The sequence below is a fragment of the Humulus lupulus genome, chromosome 9 (genome assembly GCF_963169125.1).
Source record: "Humulus lupulus chromosome 9, drHumLupu1.1, whole genome shotgun sequence".
NCBI classification, from domain to species: domain Eukaryota; kingdom Viridiplantae; phylum Streptophyta; class Magnoliopsida; order Rosales; family Cannabaceae; genus Humulus; species Humulus lupulus.
Window position 1 is genome coordinate 30,847,541 of NC_084801.1, and position 21,174 is coordinate 30,868,714.

A 21,174-nucleotide genomic window follows, 5' to 3' on the forward strand; every position below is an offset into this window, starting at 1 on the left:
CAAACACAGAGGAATAAGAGATAAATAACCACACATGTATATATTAAAAAAGGAGTCTTGGTAACATGGCAAGATTTACAAGAAAAAAGTAATAACAATAATATTACAAAGGCTCAAAATGAGCATACACCCACAGCGGGCTATCTGACAGAAGTTATGAAATAACAACTTCAGGGCCTCCTGCCATGGGCGCTCCACTCAGCCGCTCGAGCAACGACGTGCTCGCCAAAAGAAGAAAAATCAAAGTTGGGATCCTGCCTCCACACGCCGTAAAGGGTGCGAACTATGGACCTGTACTTAGTAACTGTCCTCTACGCCTCTAAAGAAGCAACTCTCTCCTGTGACGCGGCTACATCAGCCCTAGCCACCTCGAGTTCGGCCTCTAAGAAAGCGATTCTCTCCTGCAAAGCAGCCACAATAGCCTTGGTACCCTGGAGTTCGCCCTCTAGGCTGGTAACTTTGTCCTGCAGCATCGTGGCTTTGGTAACTGCCCTCTGCTTCCTTTTTGACGAGACAGAAAGTTTGGTCCGAACCCTTTTTAGCTTAGTCTGTGTGTCATCAAGCTCTCTCTCAAGCTCCTGGACCCAGGTTGTGAGACAGTCCTTCTCGGTACTTGACGCGGAGAGATTGTTAGCCGAGTCGGTAAACCGCTGAGCCACAGTATAGGCCTGCACAAGAAAGTTAACAACAGCAATAATAAGTAACAAAAAAAAATGTATGTACATCTATATATAATAGGGCCGACACAAGATGCATGAACTCACCCAAACAGTGGTGCGCCTTAGAGTTTCCCCAAGGTCCGACAGAGCAAAACTCCCAAGACCGTTCCAGTCAGATTCGGGGAGGTTTGAGGCGATTTGGACGTACCGCCGCCCGTAAGAGGTCGCCATACGGTTCACCCAGGGCGCCCCATCCAGGCCAGGGGCACCTGGCTAGGTGAGGACAGACGACCCGCTCGCCGAAACGGGAGGGGGCGCAAGAAAATTGGAAAAGTGAGGCCCCGGTAGATCAGAAGGGGGTGCAGGAAGAATGGCAAAGTAAGCCCCCGATGGACCAGGGTCTAGGGGAGCCTGAGTGAAAGCGTCATAGTCCTCATGGTCGGGGCAAACAAAATGCCCCGGAATGGCATGTTGGTCTTGTGATTGGGAGGCTATGTCCGAGTCGAAAGAGCCAAAAGGATGGCATTCCCCAGGAGACGAGGACAGCTGGTGAGGTCCCCCGCGGTCAAGGGAGGCTACCTCCAGCACATCCTCAGCCCCACCTTCATCTGGGCAAGGCTCGGCCGATGCCCCCTTTCATCTTCTTGGACCCAGGGATGGTCCACAAAAACCTGGGATCTAAGACTGGGGACAGCTTGTGGAGGTTCAGATTTTCCACGGTAAATAGGTACGCAACCTTTTTCATAGCGGGGTCAGCGTTGATAAACTTCTTCACAGCTTTCGCTTCCGACCCAACAACCGCGGGTTTGGCGAATTGCTTTGCATAATCCACACCATGGTCGACATAAACATAAGTGATGAAACAATAAGTTGCAAAAAAGAAGAAGAGAGAAAATGTGGCTTAGGGTACTTACTGGGAGTGGCACGGAAGTGCTCACGAACAGAGAGGGGGCCTTGAATGAAGAAAAAGTCCTGCTTCCAGGAGCCCGGGTTGGACACTGAGCCCTCTATCAAAGAGACCTCGTTATGGGCTTTTTGTAAGTAATAAAAGCCCTTTTAATTGGAAGAGGGCATGAGATTGTAGAGGAAATGCACCTCTAGCGCCGTAGGAGCACGCTCCACCAGTTCCGCAAACGCAATAAAAAGGCAGCTCAAGGTCAGCCAACTATTGGGTGCCAACTGAAGTGGAGGAAGGTCAAAGTAATTGAGGACCGCAACAAAGAACGGGTGTAATGGGATGGTATCACCCACCTTCAGGATGTGCTCACTAAGGGCCACGAAGCCGGTACTAAGGCAGTCAGCCCGGCATGTCTCCAAAGGAGTGTATAAAGCGTACTTTGGAGGAACGTGGTAGTGCTTCACAATTTCCCTCAGTTTATTTTCTGACACATGTGACACCAGTTGGGATGCCATTAAAGGAGCATCGTCCGGTTCATTGGTAGATACCTGTCGCCGTGCCCTCGTCATATCTACAAAACCAATAGAAAAAGGTGAGGAAGAGACAGAACACTTGACCCTTCATTTCCTCTTCCTAGCAAGAGTCTTCCACCGAGACACCGGCTGCGGAAGCGCTAAGCTAGGGAAGATCGAAACCAAGGGCTGAGGAGAAGCAGAAGCGGCCCTATGACATTCATCAGGCGAGGATGGGCAGGAGGGCTCAGGCAGAAGGTGTCCCTCCATAAACTCCAACTCCCCCTACAAATTTAAAAGGGTCACCCTAAGGCTCGCTACATGGTTACTAAGGTCAGGGGGAAAGTGTTAGGAGTGTGTCCTAAAAGCATGTAAAGACATTTGTTTTTTCTGTGAATAAATAAATACGATGGTTTATTATTATTGTCATATTTAGATTGTTAAATTATTGTTTGAATAATTTTGTAAATATCAGAAAAAATTCCATATTCATTATAGAGGATGTGATCTTGTATTAGTACGAGATAATTAAGATCACATGAATGAATAAAAATAGTCAACAATAACAAATTAAAGTTATGGAATTCTTTAATTGGAGTTGTAAGTACGGTTTACTAAGTATCATAATGATACAAATAATCTAGATTCGGATTATTGATGTGGAATGACATCTCGTTAAAGGTGCTTTATATAATATGATTATATATGACATGGACAGATATGAATTAAAGTCTTTATCCAAAAACCATTTAATAATAAAGACTTGTAATTCATATCATAACTGATGATCATTTATAGATCAACCTAAATCCTGAGTGTTCATGAACTCCTGTTCATGTTTATTAAATCTGTTGATTCATTCGTTAAGGTCTCTTCAAAGAATGAGACTAATGACTTTTGTTTTGGAGATTTAATATAATGGATGGCTGGGAACATGTATCAACAATACGGAATCTAATCTTTCCTAACAGATCGTATATTAGTTCCCTTAAGGGTTAATTCTGGAACTGAATGATTTTGAGCTCAAATCTATAATTAGATTATAGATTAATTATTCACTAGTGAATTAATGGTACTTAAGGAATAAGAAGTAAATTAGAAAGGTAAAATTGTAATTCTTCCATTCTAATTTATGATCTAATTAATTAGAGGGTTGAACTATTGTAAGATGGTTATATCAATGGACGACTTAAGAAAAGATTTTTGTAAAAGTATATCTATAACATAAAGAGTGCAATTCTGAATTTATAGTGGAGTAATATCAGAATTAATAAATTAACTATTAAAATTAAAGAGTTTAATTATTTAGTTTCAATTTATTGGAGCTTAATGTTATAGGTCCATGGTCCTCGAAATGGCTCAAACAAACACTAACAAAGGTAAATACAAAAATGGGCAAAAATGACTTATGTGATAAGTAAAATATTTTTCTATGTATCAAGCATAATTATTATTTAATTAGGTGTAATTAATTAATTAAGAATTAATTAATTATTTGATTTAACAAAAATATAATTAATTTTGAATTAATTTATTTTTGGGATTTTTGGTATTTAAATAATAATAAAAATTGAGAAAAATCACACGTGTGGCACAGTGCGCAGGCACTGTGCTACACGCATAAGAGAGTGTGTTCAGTCTCTTGATTCCACAATTTTAGTTATTTAAATATTAAATAAATAATGAGATATTTTAATATGATTAAAATATTATTATTTAAACAAAAATCTAATAACTGATTAGTTATTTTGAATTTGTTTAAAATAACAAATATTTTTATATATTGGATATATTAAATATAGGACGTAATTTTTCAGGGATAGAAAAATATCTAGGAATCTTTCTCAGAGAAAGAGAATAGTGACATAAACAAAAGTCATTGTTCTTCACAAAACCTAAGTCCAAAACTTTATCAGATCTCATGTGTTGAGAACATCTGATAAATAGTTTATTGCCTATTATTTGTATAGCGAGCCCACACTCGTTCTTTGTGTGCTTGGGAACATTTTGGAAGATCTTGGTGTGAGATCTCGAGGATTTAGCCATACGAAAAGATAGAAGCTAGGAAGGACCTAAGGTAATTTTTCTGTTCATGTCCTTGATTCAATATATATATGCATGTGAAGAAGTAGATCTAGAAATCTTATGGAATTAATCTAACAATTTGATTGTTGTTCCGTTGCGTATAATCTCTGATTTGATAAATAAAAACCAACAAATGGTACCAGAGACATCTTCACATATATATGTATTGAATCTATGTGGGTTTAATTTTATGCATTTATTTATTTTGATGAATGAATGGATGACTTAATTTGATTGAATGCGTGGGAATGTTGAATCGTTAATTGTATGGTGTTTTTGGGTTAGGATTTGTTTATGATTAGATCATTGTGTAAGCCATTAAAGGGCATAGGATTTATGTAATTTTATTTGGTTTTTGACACAATAAAATTGTAATTCCGATCACACAAAAGTCAGAACGGAGCCTGGGATTCAGATTTCAGCCATCGATCCTCCGAGGCCGACCTCTGAGCCGAAGTCGGGACGTCGTACAGACACCGTACGGACGGGTCCGTACAGATCGTACGAACGGGTCCGTACGGATCCGTACAGTCTAGCTCGTTAACCCCGTTTTGACGCCACGTGTCCCCGCCTGACTGGTCCAGAATTTTTTTTATTTTTCTGAAATTAATTTGTTATTTTTTTTAAATTTTAAAATGTTCAAATATCATATTTTTGAAAATTTGATATTTAAATAATGAGATATTTGTGTTATCTTAACAAATTTTTTTAATATCTTATTTAAAATTTATTCTTTCAAAATAATAGATTTTAATTTAAATTCATTTCAGTTTTAATTAAATGTTGTTTTAATTAAAAAGAAAAATAAAAATAATGATTACTTAAAAGTTTGTTTTAATTAATCAAAAGAATTTGAAAATTGTTTTCTTATTATTATTCTGGACCAACAATGTCACATATCCTACCGACAGTAAAGTAAAGAAGCCCAATGGAGATCAAGGCAATTTTATTTTAATTTTATAAAGTGGTTGTAAAATTAGAAATACCCAAAAGCACTCGGTTCAACATTTATTGTTTATTTATTTATTTAAATAATTATTTTCATGTGATTGATAACATGTTCATGCATTTTATGCCATACATGAAAACCCACACAGTCAAAATCATGCATCTCATTAGTAGAAACATGATTATTAGGATTGTCCTATATGTTTATATGAATTGTTTTGTGAAATCAATTGCATGTAAATTACTTAGTTTTATTTTGAAAACTTCGTAAAATATCACACCAAATTTTAAGTCTTTATGACTTAATTTCTTTAAACCAACTTTATTTTAAAAGGTGTTCTTTAGTAAAGATTAGATGAACATGATTGGTAATTTAAAATTGGACATGGACCTAGAAACTCGCTTTCTTTCCAATTTTAATTATGTTCATAAAGTTTAAAGAAACTGTAATTAATTAGGTTAAAAACACTTATTTCAAAATAGTGAGTGGGAGAGGGTTGATATCTCAAACATAACCCGTGGTCTCCATTATTAATATAACATCGTGAGATGCGAATAGCGCCTCGCGACGACTTTGTTTTCGTCCCCCTAAGGAAGGTGTCTAGACATATCAATAGCAAGGTTATATTTCTTACAAAGATAGGAACTAATGATGTATTTTAGGCTTGACCGACCCTAAGGCGGCATGTCCTAAGTTAAGTCATGAACTCCGAAATAATGGGTTGCACTCACAAAGTTATGATTAAGCTCATGCAGTGGATAATCATAACTTGACCAAACTAAGCGGTACTTTAATGTTTAAAAGAGAAAATAAAGCGTTATTTTAAGTATTAAACAATAAAGATAAGAATGTCTTATAAATTCTCTCAAATTAATTTGACCAACCCTAAGGCGGCACTTTAATTGTTAGAAAATTTTTACGTGGAAATTAATCTTTATTTTATGTGTTTTAATTGTGCTCATGCATCACGTTTAATTTCCGAAACTTTGATATTTATTTTTCTAAATATAATAATATTTATTTGTACTTATTTATTACCAACAAAATGTCTATTGGTGAATTACACACCGATGCCTTTCTCAAATCCTTGGTTTTTGAACCTGAAAATATGCAACACTGGTTTCGAGGCATGTTGACTATTTTTTCTTATAAGAAAATGATGTCAATTGTCTGTGAAAAACCTCCAACAGAACCACCTCTGGCTACTAGCTATGAAGCAGAAGAAAAATATGCAGATTGAATGAAATCCGATCGGTTGGCACGTTATTGCATGCTTTCAACCATGCCTGACGAAACAAAGGAAAAATATATACACTATGACTCAGCACATGAGATGTGGCGAGCAATGACAGAGGAAGTCTATGCTGAGTGTCATCGTTTATATCAAACGAAAAAGGTAAATAAGATTTACATATATTTTTTCAACTATGAATAGTAGATTCAAACACTATGAATATTAGATTCAAAATTTTTGGATAGTAGATTCAAAAATATATGCCACTAATCTATTTTTCTTTTGTCTTTCCTTTTGCAGAATCAGAACCCTAAAAAGGAGGAAGAGACTGATGAGGATTTTGGTAGCAAGTAAGGAGCTGGAGAAGTTGGAGAGCAGTTTTTTTTTTATTTAGTAATTTTATTGTTAGTTGAACCATTTAAATTTCTTTATTTTGTTTTAGAAATTTTAGATTTCTTTAAACAAAGAATACTACAAGTCTAGAAATTTTGTTTATTGTTAGTAATTTTGATTATTAATGTTTGGAAACTTATTTCTATGTTTGCATGACATTTATTTCTTTTATTAATAAAGTAGTTATTATTTAAATAAATTATCTATTTACATGTTATGCAAATGCTTTGGGATAAACAAAGTTTACATACTTATAAGGAATGACAAATTTTTTAAATTATTTAAAAACAACTAATCCTAGATTTATTAAACTGATTCCGATAGTGAAACATATTTGTGGCACTTGAGATTGGACCATATTGGTCTAGACAGAATAAATAGGCTTGTAAAGGATAATCCTTTAAGAGAACCATTAATTGGATCTCTCCCTGTTTGTAAATCCTGTCTAGAAAACAAAATGACCAAGAGACCTTTCTTTGCTAAAGGTTCAAGAGCCACATAACCACTTCAGCTAGTACACATGGATGTCAGCAATCCACTTAATGTACAAGCAAAAAGAGGTTGTAAATATTTCGTCACTTTCATTAACGATTAATCGAGATATGGTTACCTATACTTAATGCAATGAAAATCTGAGACTTTTGGAAAGTTCAAAGAATTTCAAGCAGAGGCTAAAAAGCAAGTAGGTAAATCACTATAAAGCACTTCGATTTGATCGAGGAAGAGAGTACTTGGACTGTGAATTCAAGAACCATCAACGTGAGCATGGAATTCAATTCCAACTCACTACACCTGAAACAACACAGTAAAATGATGTTTCAGAAAGTCAGAATAGAACGTTACTAGATATGGTTAGATGAATGATGAGTTTCTCATCATTACCACTATCATTCAGGGGCTATACGATTCAATGTGTTCTATACACATTGAATGATGTTCCACCTAAGTCTATCCAAAAGACATCCATAGAATTATGGAATGGTTGTAAACTTAGTTTACATCATTTTAGAATTTGGGGGTGTCGTGCATACATGCTTAATAGGAAGACCGAGAAGTTGGAAACGCGCTCTGTAGTATGTATGTTTGTGGGATATTCCAAAGAGACTGGAGGTGGAACTTACTATAGTCCAAAAGAAAATAAAACATTTTTTGAAAAATGCAACTTTTCTTGAATATGACTATGTTAATAACCACAAACCTTGCAGTAAGGTTGTATTGGAGGAGATGGTATCAAATGAAGTTGCAAAGTAACCAGCAACAATTAATGACAAAACAACCAAAGAAACCACATTTCCTGAAAAGGAAAAACCAGTGCAACGTCGTAGTGGGAGGATTGTGAGACAACCTATTCGTTATGAACATGAGGCACCCGTTCTTGTATCAGATACTGAAAAGGACGATCCATTGACTTTTAAAGAAGCAATGGAAGACCCTGATGTTGAAAAGTGGCAAGAAGCCATGAATTAAGAAATGGAATCAATGTATTCCAATTCAGTCTGGGAACTTGTAGATCTGCCTGACAATGTTAATGCCATTGGATGCAAATGGATCTACAAGAAGAAAAGGGGTGCAGATGGAAAGGTAGAAACCTATAAAGCAAGGCTTGTGGCCAAAGGCTACACACAAAGAGAGGGTGTGGACTATGAAGAAACATTTTCTCCTGTGGCCATGCTTAGGTCCATTCGCATACTCTTATCCATAGCTGCCATCTATAATTATGAGATATGGCAAATGGATGTCAAGACACCTTTTCTGAATGGCCACCTTGATGAAACCATTTATATGGAACAACCAGAAGGGTTTATAAAGAAGGATCAAGATCAAAAGGTATGCAAATTTTTGAAATCCATATATGGATTGAAACAAGCATAGAGATATGGGAACTTAACATTTGATGAAACTATTAAAACATATGGTTTCAAACAAAATGTTGACGAAGCATGTGTTTATAAATACATCAAAGGAAAAATTGTGGTTTTCTTAGTTCTTTACGTTGATGATATCCTACTCATTGGGAATGATGTAGAGAAATTATCAAATGTAAAGAAATGGTTTGCTGACAAATTCCAAATGAAAGATTTGGGAGAAGCGAGCTATGTTCTAGGCATTAAAATTCTAAGAGATAGAAAGAACAAGCTCCTAGCACTTTCACAAGCAAATTATATTGATAAAGTGTTTGAACGATTCTCTATGGAGAATTCCAAAAAGGGTCAATTGCCAACCAGACATGGAATTACTCTTTGCAAAGATCAGTGTCCAAAGACACCACAAGAGCAAGAGGATATGAGAAAGTATCCCTATGCATCAGCTGTAGGGAGCCTAATGTATGCAATGTTATGTACTAGACCTGACATATGTTATGCAGTAGGGATTGTCAGTCGTTATCAATCAAATCCAGGTTTGGAACACTGGATTGCGGTGAAACATATTCTGAAGTATCTCAGGAGAACGAGAGACTATATGCTAGTATATTTAGGTCGTGACCCCGAACCTACTGGATACACTAACTTAGATTTTCAATCTGACAAGGATCGTAGAAAGTCTACTTCTGGGTCAGTATTCACTCTTGGTGGTGGAGAAGTTGTCTAGAGAAGCATTAAGCAATCCAGTATAGTTGATTCAACCGTGGAAGCTGAATACATAGTAGCGTGTGAAGCAGCTAAGGAAACAATTTGGCTGAAAAAGTTCTACACAGATTTGGAAGTAGTTCCAAAAGTGGAGAAACCACTTGTTCTTTACTGTGACAACAGTGGAGCAGTGGCCAATTCTAAAGAACCAAGAAGCCACAAGAGGGGAAAGCATATAGAGCACAAATACAACTTAGTCAGAGAAATCGTACATAGAGGAGATGTGACCATTCTGAAAATCGCATCAGAACACAACCTGGCGGACCCGTTCACGAAGACGCTTCCAGCAAAGCAATTTGAGGGTTATGTACGTAATATGGGATTGAGAGAAATGCCTCACTTGCTTTAAGTACAAGTGGGAGATTGTTAGGAGTGTGTCCTAAAAGCATGTAAAGATATTTTTTTTTTTGTGAATAAATAAATACGATGGTTTATTATCATTGTCATATTTGGATTGTTAAATTATTGTTTGAATAATTTTGTAAATATTAGAAAAAATTCCATATTCATTATTGAGGATTTGATCTTGCATTAGTACGAGAAAATTAAGATCACATGAATGAATAAAAATAGTCAACAACAACAAATTAAAGTTATGGAATGTAAGTATGGTTTACTAAGTATCATAATGATACAAATAATCTAGATTCAGATTATTGATGTGGAAAGACATCTCGGTAAAGGTGCTTTATATAATATGATTATATATGACATGGACCGATATGAATTAAAGTCTTTATCCAAAAATTCATTTAATAATAAAGACTTGTAATTCATATCATAACTGATGATCATTTATAGATCAACCTAAATCCTGAGTGTTCATGAACTCCTATTCATGTTTATTAAATCTTTTGATTCATTCGTTAAGATCTCTTCAAAGAATGAGGCTAATGACTTTTGTTTTGGAGATTTAATATCATGGATGGCTGGGAACATGTATCAACAATACGGAATCTAATCTTTCCTAACGGATCGTATATTAGTTCCCTTAAATTTTGAATTAATTTATTTTTGGGATTTATGGTATTTAAATAATAATAAAAATTGGGAAAAATCACATGCATTCACAGGCATGTGGTACACGTGTGGCACAGTGCCTGTCCTGTGCCACACGCATAAGATAGTGTGTTCAGTCTCTTGATTCCACAATTTTAGTTATTTAAATATTAAATAAATAATGAGATATTTTAATATGATTAAAATATTATTATTTAAACAAAAATCTAATAACTGATATGTTATTTTGAATTTGTTTAAAATAACAAATCTTTTAATATATTGGATATATAAAATATAGGATATCAGTTTACAGAACGTAATTTTTCAGGGATAGAAAAATATCTAGGAATCTTTCTCAGAGAAAGAGAACAGTGACATAAACAAAAGTCATTGTTCTTCACAAAACCTAGGTCCAAAACTTTATCAGATCTCATGTGTTGAGAACATCTGATAAATAGTTTATTGCCTATTATTTGTATAGCGAGCCCACACTCGCTCTTTGTGTGCCTGAGAACATTTTGGAAGATCTTGGTGTGAGATCTCGAGGATTTAGCAATACAAAAGGATAGAAGCTAGGAAGGACCTGAGGTAATTTTTCTGTTCATGTCCTTGATTCAATATATATATGCATGTGAATAAGTAGATCTAGAAATCTTATGGGATTAATCTAACAATTTGATTGTTGTTCCACTGCGTATAATCTTTGATTTGATAAAAAAAACCAATAGAAAGGTGCTCCGTCTCCTCTCAACGCCGAGTCAATTTCACTCTCCACCACTCAAATTTTACGCCTAAGTTCAGCCATGTGGTCAAGATGATGAATACGAGCCTGCCTTAAGGAGTCATAGTCTTGGTAAGGGTTTTCCTCAGGGGACTCTGAGTCTGAAGACAAGTCAACAAACTCAACCCCCAGAGGTATGCCGAACGGACCGTCACTGGCCATGAGACCTCGTCCCAAAAGAAAAAAGGGTTTCATGTATAAATGAGACGATTTCTACAAAACACAAAGGAATGGGCTTAAAACCTCTAGATGCAAACACCCTAAATGATCCTCTAGAGGGTATAAACAAGGGGGCATGCAACTGGGCTAACTCACGGCAAGCTCAGGCCAAAGTACCCCATCCTGAGTAATGCTAATTTGGACCTAATGAACATGAGGGAAAAATAAAATATACCTCAAGCAGGTAAAATGGAGCGCTGTCGTGGTCAAAAGGAGGTCGAGGGCCAAAAGCGTCGTCACGGTCAGATAGAGGCAAGTGATCGAAAGTACGTGTCTGCAAAAATAAACAAAAAATATGTGTTAGCATTCAAATATATGAAGGGACATAAACATACCAAAAATTAGCCCAAATATATATATAAAAAAAATAAAAGGGAAACTATAATAAAAGTGAGGTTGTGGGGGATTGAACCCCTTACCTCTTGAAAGGAGCAAAAGACTAAATACCACTAGGCTAGGAAGATTGAGTGTAACAAATAGACCTGGCATGGGGGCCTATTTATTAGAATTTAAAAAGATGAGCCTACCAAAGCACCTAAAGGTCCTCCCCTAGACTGGGGGGCAAGTATGGATGCTCAAATTCCACCAAGGGAAAATATGGAGGTCTACCCTCATTAGCCTCAGGCAATCCGAGTAACCCAATATTTTTCCCACAACCTTAATAAAGATGCACCGAGAGATCTGAGGGGTAACGCGAGGCCCAGTCTCGCTCGGCCCTGCACACTGAGCAATGCCACGTGAAACCCCTGCCTCGCTCCTCCGCGCGCACCCACGCGAGGCCCTCGCCTCGCTCCTCCGCACGCGCCCACGCGACGCCCAGCCTTGTTCGACCCCACCTCGCTCCTCTGCGCACGCCCACGAGCGCCCCAGCCTCGCTCCTCTGCGTGGGCCCAGCCTCGCTCCTCCGCGTGCCCACGCAAGGCCCAGCCTTGCTCCTCTGCGTGCCCACGCAAGGCCCAGCCTTGCTCCTCTGCACGCCCACGAGAGGCCCCACATCGCGAGGACCAGCCTCGCTCCTCCGTGCGCGCCCACACGAGGCCCAGCCTCACCTCCTCTGCGCGTGTCATGCCGCACCAACAGGGGCCCCCGCGCGTGCCGAGGGTGTCCTTAGGGGGTCTCGTGGGGGATGGACTTGCTTTGGCTATGTACCTGGGCATCCCGCAGGACCTCTCACATCTAGCCCCCTTAGCCCAGCCAACCAAGTTTAACTCTCATGCATATCTTTTGGAATGTTCCTGCAAACTTAAAGGAGTCAGCGTACGAATGTGATACCCCTGCTAGACAAGTAGTGGGGGCGCCAAGAGAGGGGCGGCGCGGCATATGTGTTTGAGGCAAGATGTCAGAGTCGACACCACTACCACCTGCACCACTCCTCTAACATTCATACGGTCGCGTAGTGGAGACATCCTCATGGTACCTGGCCATGTACTGGTACCAACACCACTACCTCTGAAACCACTCTCCTGAAAGTGTACCTGCGTACTGCCCGGTCCCCTGGACCACATTGTATCAGGGGCCACTAGAGCCCACTATAAAAGAAACATCACTTCCACTTGGAAGGGGGTTGGAAAAATTACTGAATTCACCATAATTCTTCTGCAATTATTCTTGGAGTTTCAACTTAGGTTTCCAAAGTTTTTCATTTGATAATCTCTACATTACTATTTTTATAACTTAACTTAGTTGACGAATTCTCACCATCAACAGGTTTTAAGTGATGGGAACTCAAATTTAAGGGCTCAGGATCGATCCTACTACCTAGTTTAGTAGAATTCGACGTCCTGAAGGCTAGGACTCAGTCAGAATGCCTTTATTTACTCATTATTGACGAGATTCTATACTTGGTTGTGACTAGGTTATCGCTAGGGGCTCGAGTTCAGGATCGTGCTCGAGGGTCATTTTTTAAGAAAGTGGTAAACTAATTCTTGCTGAATTTTTAAGTGGCAATAAAATGAAAAGTAGAACTTATCAACTTCAATGCTAATATTAAGAACCATCACACGTATGCATGTTACATGCAAGTTCATTCAAGCGTACGCCTGTTAATCAAAAGTATGATTTATGTTTTGTAACTATGAAAGAATTTTTCGTAGAATTGACATTACTCTTTTATGATTTTATGTGACATTACTAAATGTTTGTAGTGTGGTGTAACATGTGCCACGAGCGCATGGCCCAGGAACACGTGGTGTATGCATGTTGGGCATGTGTAATCTTACAAGATTCTAAGATGAACATTTGAGTGTGATTCTAGGCTTATTGTGAAGTACCCCACACTTTATATTTTGCTTGGACTTGAGATAAGCATGTTTGCTAGAATTTTCTACGAAATATGTTATGAAAATTTTGAAATATTGTTGTTGCGAGAGCTATTGTGTTATAGAAAGTATGAGCTATGGTAAGCTAAAGTTTTATGAAAAGTAGGAGTTACTATGTTATGAATTGTTGTATGTTTGCTTGTATGTTGTATGAAAAGCAGTAGGTTGTTGGCGTTTTGAACGCGACACAACAAAGGAGTTACTAAGCATATGACGTAACTCATAGAGCGAACGCACTGAGGTTATACGAGGACAAGAGTTCCTATTTACCTCATAGAGGAGGTCTTACCAGTTTATGCTTTTGTTGGTTACCTCACGATGTGACATGGACAATAGGGGTGCCATGGTCACATGATGTATGATTATGCCTATGATTATGGTATTGATTGTCATACGAATATGATGTATATATGATATGATATGCCATGAATTTACAACATGTATGTAGTTTTCCACGTGTTTCTTGAGATTTTTGTATTTTTGTTTGTACTTCCTTACTGGGCTTTTAGCTCACCCCTTTACTTTCCCCCTTTTTGGTAGTCAATAGGTTTTCTCCTTATCGCGCACAATGATGTGCGATGTTCAGAGGTCTAGGCATGTATGACGCAGGGTGTCCCATGAGCGATTAACGATCAAGCTGAGCGCCAAGAAAGTTTATGACATTTATGTGTTATGGTTTATGTTTTATTAATGTCAGTGAGACTTATTATCTTATTTTATTTTCAAAGACTGCATGAAGACACTACATATTTATTTTGAACTATTGGGCCCAAATTGCATGTTTTGACAAGGTCCCAATGGACCTTTCTCTCTCAAATGATATTATTCTATTAATTAAGAATTGAGTGACATTTTACAAAGTAAATAGATTACGGTGTTCTTACAAATGGTATCAGAGACAGTCGTTCATGTTTCCAATGACCCTCTGCATACATGCTAAAGACTGGAAAATCTCACCTCACCATGTCGTAAGTGTTTGCTTTAATTGTTATTTTCTTTCCGTTTTTAAATAGCTCGTTTTGTAACTGCAGTATAGAAAAGATGCCTTCTATAATTAGAAACACTAAGAAACATCTACTAAAGGAAATCCAAGAAATAACTAAGGTAGAAGTTGACATAAGTGTTGGAGACTATTACAGTATTGAAGAAGATGCAGATGGTTTTTGAACGCATCCAAGGGATCATCAACAAAAGAGGGGCACTCATATGGCCAATAGAACAACATTGTGTGTTGAGAGAAATACTAGCAGAGCATCTTGCGGCCCTCCTTTGGAGGGTCACGGCGTGGCATGGTACCTTTGAAGAGGATTTAGAGTTTGCCACGTTCAAGTATGCTATGTGTGAGTTCATGGAGTACTTTGACTTCCAACGAATGGAGATGGTCCTAGTTCGGAATGGAATAGGAGAATTGGAGGAAAGGTTGGAGACCGTTCATGAAGAAGGTGAGACGGCGCTCCGCGAGCTCCTATTTTCCATCTTGGAGGTGGATGACAGGAGAAATATTTTAGCAATTACTCCAGAGCACTTCCACATTTTGGAGGATATCTTTGACTACAATTCAAGGAACGAGTCCATAGTAGAGGACTAGAGCCCTTTTTGAAAAATTCACAAAATATTTTTATTTAAATAAATGGGACTTTCTCAAATACCATTGAAAAGTTTTCGATTATTATAGTTATTTTGGATGTTTTGATTATGGGATACTTTTGAGTAACTATAGATATTTATAAGTTCTATTTATTTTTTTCTCTTTCTTTGCAAACTCTAGATGATGTATGGATATAAGTTTGCATGGCAACCTTTACGATTTTCCTCTCTTATTATTTTTTTTGGTGCCTTAGAATTTAGTCATATCGATAAGAAGAAGAGGCACAAGAGGTGAAAGGGAAGAGGCCGAGGAAGAGGTGCCTCTAGAAAACCTAGCTGAGAATGCCACCAGCCCAATTAGCAACCCTAGCTACACCAGTTGTGGATTTAGCTACAGAGATAGCAAGGTTGAGAGAATAGTTAAGGTTGAGGGATGAAGAGTTGGCCCAAGTCCGAAAAGTACCCCAAGCATCGCTGGCATAGTCTTAGCCTCTTGTACCACCACCTACACCATTATCAATGACCTATGGTTTTGAGCCAGTCCATGAATGCTTTAGGAAGCAAGCCCTACCTAGCTTTGAATGGAAAGTTGACCCTATGGTGGCAGATGATTGATTGAAGTTAGTGAGGCTATCTTTGACCATATAGAGCTGAATGACAATTAGAGGGTTTCTTGTGTAGCTCACCTACTTATGATGGATACAAGGATATTGTTGGATGTGGTGAAGCACACCTGCGACTTACGTACTATGACCTGGGAAGATTTTCTACAAGCATTTAGCAAAAAGTATTACAATGCAGTTGTATTGGCTACCAGAGTTGGTGAATTTGTGACCTTGGTTCAGGGAAGCCTTTCTATCACCGATTATGCTCAGAAATTTGATATGTTGGCGAGGTTTCCACCTAAGATAGTACTAAGTGAGGCCATGCGAGTACAAAGGTTTATGAGAGGACTTAAGCACATGATTGCTAGAGATGTTAAGATGATCAGTGCTGAAGTGGTTAGTTACACTATGGTTTGGATAAGGCTTTAGACGCTGAGTACATGGAGAATTGTATTTGGAAGGACTGTGTTGCACAGAGAGAGACTAACAAGAGTAATGCCTCGGAAGAGAGTAACAAGAGGAAGGCCCAAGAAGGACAAAATAGTGACACTGACAAAAGGACCAAGGTCTAGCTCCCAATGGTAATCACAATAACCTCCTTAACAATGGACATAATCGCAGAAACCACCAAAACTACAAGGTTGAATACCCTACTTACCCCAAATGCTCGCGCTGACATCTAGGAGACTGTCAATGTAATGCCCCAAATTTCCTAATAAGGTTTAGAACCTTGATTAGGAGGCCGGGAGGGCCATAATTGATTTATTGTGTTATTAAATGATAACATTCATGTTTAGGTGTATTAAATATGCATGTGAACCCAATTATGAGTAATTGGGTGATTTTCATATTTTGGCCATTTCGGGAATATTTGGCATATATGTGATATGTGTGTGGTGCTTTATTATTGTTTGGTTATGCTAGGGTTACGCAACACAAGAAGATCCTAGGAGGTAAACTAGTGGGAAAGTCACAACGGGATTTGTTCTTGACTTGGAGTGAGTCAAGGGGTATTTAGAACATTACCGGGTTATTGGGTAATGGGAATGAATATTAGGTAATAAATTGGGAGTTAGTGAGATCGGGGGGAAATTCTAGAGGTTTTGACTATTTTGCCCCCGGGGATGTTTTCGGGAACCGGAGTGTTAGGATTTGGTTGAGGCTACTTAAGCTTGAAGTAACCTTTTAAGAAATAAAAAGAACGTTCTGTATGTTCTCTCTCCCTCAAAGTTCCATTTTCGTCTCCCGATCGCATTTTCGAAGGTAACTTGAGTTTTAGGACTCGGATTCAAGTGAGGATCGAGGCATAGCGATCCTAGGGAAGATTAGAAGCTTATTAGTCGAAGGATTTAGTCGAAAACAACTCAATTAGAGGTAATTCAAGTTTTAAGTTTTTAAGCTTGACTTGGACTTTGTTTTTTGATGAGTTTTTGATTGAATTGAAGCTTGGGTTTTATGGGTTTTGGATCATGGGGATGTTTGGGAACTTTTATTTTTGTGTTTGGATGTGTTTAGGTATATTTTTGGAGGGTTTGGAATGATGGAAACTGAGTTTTTGGTTGGTTCTGGGTTGGGGGCCACGACCTTAGCTCGAAGAAGCAGGTGTAGGGTTTTTGCCTTGCTGGGCATCGCGACCCTGGTATAGGACGCCACGGCCCTTTCTTCTGGTGTGGCTGGGGGCTACGGCAGCCACAGCCCTTGGGTAGTTTTGAGCTCGTTTGAGTGTTTTGACCTCGAGAACTTGGTTTTAGGCATCGGGATTGTTCCTACTACCTGGAGTGGTGGGGTTTGATGTCTCAGAGGCTAGGTCTTGGTTTTAGAACATGAACTCATTGGATCACCATTTGTGGTTGTGACTAGGTTATCACTAGATGCTTGGGAATCGGGACCGTGCTTGTGGCTCGTTTGTTGGTAACCTGTGCTTGGACCAAAGGTAAGAAAACTGCACCCCATGTGTGACATGCATGGTTATTCTTGATGCATGTTGGATGTTTAAATGTGAATATTGATAGCATATTGAATGCTTAGAAATATTGCTCATGTGGATATGGTTATTATTAAGGCATGTTGGATGATTAAGTGTGATGCATATGATGCACGAGAAACATGTGATTAGGGCATGCCATGAATATTGGTTATGAGACTGATTAGAGCTTGAGTCTCTGTGTTTGTGCATGATCTTAATTGTGCTAACAATAAGTAAGCATGTTGAATGCCCTATGTTTGAATATTCGACATATGACATATGCTTGGTAGCATTGCTTGTGCATGGCACTGACTAATTAGTCAGAATTGGCAAAGGTGTCAGTATCAACTGTGAAGCTGTGACTCATTAATCAAGTTCGGCAGTGGTACTAGGCACTGATCACACAATGCTGACTCATAAGTCAGAAACGGCCTTAGCGTATTCAACGCAAGCCAACAAAGATGAGATCTAATCGACATCTGCACTAGATGACTCAACAAGAGCATTAATGCCGGACCGACCTCAAGTTCGATGAAACCTAAAAGCGCTTGTGTGACTTACCCATCAGTCACTCATCTGATTAGAGCCATTGCAGGAAAGCCCAGGTAACGGTTTTGTTACGCGGCTATGGGCACTGAGCCCCATAGTGACTTGCTTGTCAGTCACTCAGTATGGTTAGCAGAACCTCAAAGTGGTATTCATTCATCTGTTCAGGGCTATAAGCTCTGTATGATCATTCTTATCACCATTTGCATGGCTTTGGGTACTGAGCCCCGTAGTGACTTGCTTGTCAATCACTCAGTATTGTTTACCAGAACCTCAAGTGTTAAATCACTCATCTGATTAGGATTGACTTGAGAGTCATCCAATCAGGAGGGCAGGATTTCTTATCCTCGATTCCCCAGCATTATATGAGATTATTTGCATGCTTGAATTGAGCTATGTTTGCTAGGCATGCTAGATATTGATTTGATATCATGATATGACAGTTCATGAGCATATTGAGTTTTCTTGTTGGGCTTCGACTCACGGATGCTATGTGGTGTAGGTAAAGACAAAAGAAAGCTGGACCATCCTTGAGTTGGAGAGCTTAGGTGACGATGTGTACATATGCAGCTGCTCGACCGCCACGATCGAGGTTTGAAGGAGAGGAACTAGGGTTAAACCTTGTTTTGCCGCTTAGATCGGCTGGATGTAAATATTTTCTTGTAATAGACTTTAAAATTATAATTTTGGGATCCCAATGTATACAGTAAATGTTCTAGTGAAACGTTATATCTTAACCAAAAAATTTAATCCCTAAACCGCTAATCATACTTAGTTACACGATTTTGGCCAAATGACTCGATTAGCGAGTTTAGTACTGTTTACAAGGCACACCGTAACGGTTCCTGGAGTTTAGGGCGTTACAGTTAAGCAGGTACCATCAAGTGTTAAAAGTACGGTCAGGCAGGCCATCTGAAGAAGGAATGCCCACAGTGGAGAGCAAGAGCAAGCCAAGGCAACAATGGAAATCTAGTGCCAGCCAAAGTCTTTGCTTTGACTAAAAAAGAAGCAGCCAAAAGTAACATCATCATCACAGGTCAGCTTCTTATTTCTGGTTTGCTACATAGTGTCCTCATTGATTCTAGAACATCTCACTCTTATGTTGCCATAAATGTAATTGATAGACTAGGATTGCATGGTAAATTGTTTGAGCTATTTTAGTACCATGTTACCATCAGGGGACATTATGTCGTCAACTAGGTGGTTACAGTCGGCTTCCATTTAGTTGAGGGCAGAGAGTGCCCAATAAACCTCATTGAGTTAGACATACCATATTATGATGTTATACTTGGCATGGACTAGTTAGCCAAATATGGAGCAACGATAGATTGTCGAAGAAAGACACCGGAGTTCAGACCTGAGGAAGGGAAACTATTTTCTTTTAAGGGAGAAGGGACGAGATTTTGTATACCTATCATATCTGCATTAGAAGCTCAGAACATGATGCAGCATGGGTGTTCAACATTTTTGTAAAATATTGTGGATAAGCCTAAAGAGACCGAGCTAAAACTTGAAAAATGTTCACATTGCTTGTGAGTTTCCGGAGGAGTTTCCCGAGGACTTACCACGTTTAACCCCGGACAGAGAAATCAAATTTGTGATCGAACTTGCACTAGAAATAGAACCAATATCCAAATCACACTACCCAATGGCACCTGTAGAGTTGAAGGAACTCAAAATCCAGCTACAGAAGTTGTTGGATAAAAGTTTCATTCGATTGAGTCATTCACCATGGGGGCACCGGTACTATTTGTAAAGAAGAAGGATTGGAGTATGAGGATGTGCATCGATTACTGAGAGTTCAATAAGGTCACGATTAAGAACAAATATCCTTTGCCTAAGATAGACGACCTATTTGATCAGCTGCAAGGGGCAGTAGTGTTCACAAAGATTGATCTGCGATTCGAGTACCATTAGTTGAAAGTGAAGGAAGGAGATATTTCTAAAATAACATTCAAAACCTACTACGGGCACTGTGAGATCTTAATGATGTCTTTTGGACTCACTAATGCCCCAGCGACATTCATGGACATGTTTAACAGGGTGTTTAAGGACTACATGAATAAATTAATAGTGGTGTTTATACACAACTACAAAAAAAGCTTTTCCCTACAGATTTTTTACTTAATACACTGCGGTTTTCAAGAGTATTTAAAAGCGCAGTGTATTCGACCGCAGAGAAGAGTGGTATGCCAACTGCGGAGCGGAGAAAGAACATCTTTCTCTGCAGTTGTAATAAGCCAACTGCGGAGAAATATGTACTTTTCTCTGCAGGGTTTTTAAAACAACCGCAGAGAAAGAAACACTTTTCTCCGCGGTTTTATTGAATAAACCGCAGAGGAAAGTATTGTAATTTTTTGAAACTTTGACCAAGCATAACTTTGTGCTCGGTTGTCCGTTTTTGCTGTTTTTTTTAAACTTTGGTATTTTTTCGAGATGTATCTAGCTGCATACAAAGAAAATCTGAATACCTGAAGAAAAGAAATCATTTTTTCAGGTTTGGTCACCAAAAAATCTGAAGAAAAAAAAATTCAGCAACCAAATTAATGATTTATGAGAAACCTCTCAAAAATTTCTATTTGTCTATTTCACACAAAATAAACTCTAAAAATAATGATGAAAAAAAAAACAAAAAACCATGCAAACAAAGATATATAGATCATTACCTATTTTGAAGCTCATGAACATAATGTATGGCCAAAAATACGGTGAGAATGGACAAATTTTTGACCAAATCCTAACCATTTTTACTACAAAAAACTTGAAAATAGACAAATATCAAGCATCTACTTC